Source organism: Pteropus vampyrus, unplaced genomic scaffold (genome assembly GCF_000151845.1).
Source record: "Pteropus vampyrus isolate Shadow unplaced genomic scaffold, Pvam_2.0 Scaffold219, whole genome shotgun sequence".
In the NCBI taxonomy this organism is placed as follows: Eukaryota; Metazoa; Chordata; class Mammalia; order Chiroptera; family Pteropodidae; genus Pteropus; species Pteropus vampyrus.
In genome coordinates this window covers 1017096-1022329 of record NW_011889000.1, presented here as the reverse complement: position 1 = coordinate 1022329, position 5234 = coordinate 1017096, and positions in this window count along the sequence as shown.

Below are 5234 nucleotides of genomic sequence, written 5' to 3'. Positions count from 1 at the left end.
CCATCGCGAGATAACCACCATGAACAATTTGGTAATCAGCCTTCAAGCCCCTCTTTATGCCTGCTCACACATACACACATGATCTTTCGTAAATGAGACTAGAACATACATGCTGTTTTATCATGAGCATGCTGCCACCTCCCTTCTTATCAGATGCTCCCCACCCCACCCCTGCCACATACACACACTCCTCTCTTGGTTCTTAAGATTGACCGGGCTCAGCTGGGCAGTTCTCACAGTCTCTCATGTAATCGTGATCACATATTGGCTGGAGCTGAGGTCATCCGACTGCTCACCTGGGTGGGATCGCCAAACTGGCTCACTGCTGTGGCCAGCAGTTGACGCTGCTTGTCAGCTGGGAGCTCAGTGGGAGCTGTTGACCGCAGTATCCACACGTGGCCTCTTCATGTACCTTGGACCGTGCAAAGCAAGGAGACAAGGTTCTGAGGAGCATCCCAGAAGGAGGAGTTTAAAAAAAACGCAGGTGGAACCTGCGAAGCTTCTTAGACTTCGCTTCAGAAGTCCCAGAGCACCACTCTGCCTCTGGGCATTCGTCAGGCAAGTCATTGAGACAAGCCTGGATCCCAAGTGAGGAGAATTTGGCCACCTTTCAAAGGGAAAATTAGCAAAGACTTTACGGCCATCTTTAATTTACCACATTTTTTAAACAACATATTGAGCACCTACTCTATGCCAGGGGGTCACTTTCTATGGAACTTACCTTCTAGTGTGAGTATACAGACAATAGATGGGCAAGCAAATAAATAAAACTGAACAATATATATATCTATATCTATATCTATATCTATATCTATATATATAGATATATAATCAATCAATGATATCCCTCTTTCTCTGAGGTCCTGGGAGCTTTATCAGTACTTTGCTTTTAATGCTCTTGTTTCTGTGCCTTACACTTCAGGGGTTGACAGTGCAGTTGGCATCTTCGGGGGAGAGGCCATGTCCATTTCTAAGGGCTGTGTGTGGAGCAACATTCAATGGTGGCTGTTCAGTGCATCAGTTAAGAACAGGAGAGCCAGATAGTGTGAGTTGCTGTGAGAACTAACATTGGTGAGCTTCTTGCAATGGTGTCTACCACATAGTAGGTGCTTTGTCAGTGTCTGTTGAACAAATGGACATCTCATGCCTCTGAGTCAGCTCTTCTGCCACCGCAGATGGTCCAGCCACCCACCTACCCACAAGCTGGCCTGCGCGAGTGTGTGCGGGAGCCAAGCTCAGGTGGGCTCCCGTGTGCTTTTCTGCAAATAATCTTTTAGTGGTGCTTATGAGCAGGCACACTCCAACTGTCACTTCAGGAAAACTCACCAGGCATTCCCCTCAGGGGCTGCAGCCAGGCAGGCGACTCACTCACTCATTAGCACAAACCTCAGGAAGGCAGACAGGCTCCAGGAGCTCAGGAAGGACCTCATAAATAATTAACATCTCACAATGTAGGCCTAATCTTCTCACGTCCACCTTCACAGGTGCAGTGTCAAAATTCAAACCTCGTGTGTGGCCTGGGACCTCGTGGCCTGGGACCTCCTGGCCTGTGGAATGGGAGTATTAGCGCCCACCCTTCTAGGTGGTGAATGCTAGTGACATGCTGTGGGTTCAGAGCCTGGCCGCTCTGTCATTAAGCCGAGTGGCTTAACTCATGTGCCTTCCAGCCTCGGATAAGTAGGCTAAGGCCGGCCTGGGGAGATTATTTGCAGGGAATTAGAGCAGGGGAGAGCAGGATTAGGGCAACCTTCCAACCGGTGGCTCATCTGTAGCTGCCATCTGCAAAAGACTGGTGCCACCTTTAGCTGACAGCACTCACAGGAGGGAGGGTCTGTCATGAGCTGGAGAAGCCACTTGAGAAGACACCTCACGACCTTAGGGTGGATATTGCCCTGCTCCCCGCCTTCCCTGCTGGGGACCTCTGACCAGCTGCACTGATTTTGCAGAGGACGGGCAGGTGGCAGCTGAGAATGAGGGGGTCTATGTCACACTCACTGTATGATCTCCCTTTCTGGGCCTCTGTTCCCTCACCTGCCAGCCTAACTTCACTTTAATATTCTTGAGATACCATTGAATTGGAAGGGAGGAGGTTGAGGAAGAAAGATTGATTTGGGATTTTTACTGAGTTCGAAGGCGACGACAGCACAGAAGGAGACCAAACTGTCTCCTAAAATAGACAGAATTCAATGAATGAATAAGTGGCGAGTGGATGAATGGATGAATGAAGGAGATGGTAGATGTGGGTGGTACCTAGGACTGTGAAAGGGTAACAGAGGGTGTGGAGATGATATAACTAAACATCCTTCTGAGGGTAAATTATGTAATCTGCATAAAATCAGAATCATTCAGGTAATGTAAATAACAAGAATAGTAGCATTATTGAGCCCTTATTCACCAGACATTGTTCTTCGAGTTGTACAACTATAACCTCTTTTAATGCTCCCAATAACATAAAATAGATAATATTATGACCCCACATTTTACAGATGGGAAAATTGAGTCACAAAATGCCTAGGCTAACCTAAGACTCATCCCAATTTCAGAGGTGCTAAAATGTGGGGAAATGCGCTTCTTGGAATCAACGAAATGTGATATGATCTCCATTTTATAGATTGGGAAACCATGAGCTTAGTGTAGGTTACGTATTCAAGGTCACGTGGAAAATACGGACAAGTGGTTTTCGAGACATGATCTGACGACAAACCCAACATGTTTTCCACTGCGCAGCACCCCCTAAGGGGTGTGTAAGGAGAGGGAGTGGGCAGGCCAGCCTGGCAGACAGAGACACCAGTCGGTCAGTGCTTCCGGTGGGTCAGACGTTGCCTGGTGCCCCTTGGGGATGCTCCAGTGGCAGTCAACTCAGAGAGCAGACAGGAGGGCTTGTCACTGTGCAGTAGGCGTGGTGAGGCAGGGATGCTGGAAAGGCAGAGATGAAAAGCAGGAATGAGCCCCAGGGAAAGGAGAGGAGAGTGGAGACCCCCAACCCTCAGCCCTCTTACTTATCGACTAGGTGGTGCCCACCCTCAGCCCCTTCCACGGTGCGTCTTTTTTTCTCAGTTCCCCCCATTTCACGATCTACCCTTTTTCTCTTGCACACAGATCTCTGCCCTTTTGGAAATAACTCAATCTACATTTTCTTCACCCTTAAAAGTCCTGCAGTTCTATCCCCATCATAATTACCATGCTGACCCCCCAGGCCCAGAGCTGCCCACATAGTAAAATATCCTGTCTTATGTGGGCAGGGTGTGGGGAACTCGTTAATACTTTTTGTTTCTAGCATGTAAATAATCATCAATGACCTCTTGACCTATCACATAGCAGCTGTTAGATTCATAATTGGCAGGTAAATATAATGTAAAGTATAAGTTCTCCTGTTGACGCAGCTACTACTATATACATACAAGCATATATCAAGATTCCTCCCATATTATCCCTCAGGAGTTGCCTTATATCCAGATCCTCCAAAATCTAGCATATTATAGGAAGCTTTCTTGTTATGTTGAAAATTAAAATACTGTTTTGAGAAGATAAATCAATCTGAAAAAAAATCAGTCAAGGCTAATTTGAGATGCTTATCAAGATCCTGATAATCAGTTGATAGAAACAATTCTAAAAGGTGGACAGACATTTAATACAGATTTAGTCCTTAAGGGGAAGGGCTTTAGAATCATGTGAGATGTTGTTTTTTAAAAAAGTAACTTTTTAAAGACCACTAAAACGTTCTCAGCCCCCACTAAGTCCAAGCATCCTGGGTGCCTGTCTCCACCCGTCTTAGGCTTTCAGACCCAGTTCCACCCAGCCCAGAGAGTCTACACTGCGGTCCTGGAGCCCATACGCTCCCTCTCCATGGTGAGCAAAACAGTGCCCCACTCCATGTCCACTTCTTAATTCCCGGAACCTGTGACTATGGTCTCTTACATGGCAAAAGGGACATGGCAGGTGTAATTAAAGATCCTGAGTATAAGGAGATTATCCTGGATATCCAAGTGGACCCACTGTCATCACAAGGGTCCTTCTAAGAGAAAGGCAGAGGGTAGAGAAGATGTAACAACAAAAGCAGAGGTGACAGCGATGCAGCATGGCTGCGGCCCCGGGGCCCAAGAATGCAGCAGCTTCCAGAAGCTGGAACAGGCAAGAAAATGGATTTTTCCTTCGAAGCTCCAGAAGGAACACAGCCCTGCCTACACCTTGATTTTAGCCCAGTGAGACCCTGTCAGCTTCTGAGCCCTAGAACTCTAAAATAATAAATTTGTGTTATTTTAAGCGCGCGCACACACACACACACACACACACACACACACACACACACACCCAATAAGGCAGTGCATTTAGTACTCATGATGCAGCGATCATGAATATATGTCCACAGGAGGAATTGTTTCCAATGACAGCATCAGTCACAGTTCCAAAAGATGCTGCATCTCTGGTAGCAAGGTAGTCGGGTGGTAACTACTAGAGGACTCAAAGCACAGAGGACAAAGGTACAGATGTCACTGAACCAGAAGCAGAGCCTGAATGAAATCACTCCATGAAACACGAATGTAGAAAAAAGCAATTTTCTAACCTAATATATTCTTTTATATGACATGTGACTTTTAGACATACAAATGTACATTTAAAAAATTAATTATTATAAACAATTACTTTATTTCCCTAAAAATGTATATATTTAAGTTGGCCCAAAACATTAGCTTTTGTTTGATTGATTGGTTGGTTGGTTTAGTTTAGGGATGTTTTAAATCTTTTCATTGGGAAAATGGGAAATTGCTTTATACTTAGAGTTGCATATATGAATTCAGCATGTACGGACAGAGTAGGAATAGAATTAATGAACCTTGAGTTCGTTTTAGTCCAAAGGGAAATAAAATCTGCACTTACTTGCAACTTCAGGATGACAGCTCCATATTTGGGTGGATGCATATTTGTTTCCTGGGCTGTGACTTGAAGAGCAGCAGTTGGGACATTAAAGACAAAGGCCAGGTAAGCCCCCTAACACTGCCGTTGGAAGCATGAGCTTGGGAACGCCTTCACTTTGCAGGATCTGTAGGAGACTGTGGGAGGGGTGGGAGGGGTGAGCTCACTTGTATTGTCACTTTTCCTTCAGAGATTTACCCTAAAGAGAAAATGCCCTCGCTGTGACATAAAAGCCCTGCCTTCCACCAGGGTCTTTCACAAATGGAGGGACAAGAGCAGAGAGGAATGGGGCAGAGAGGGAGATGGGGAGAGAGCAGCAG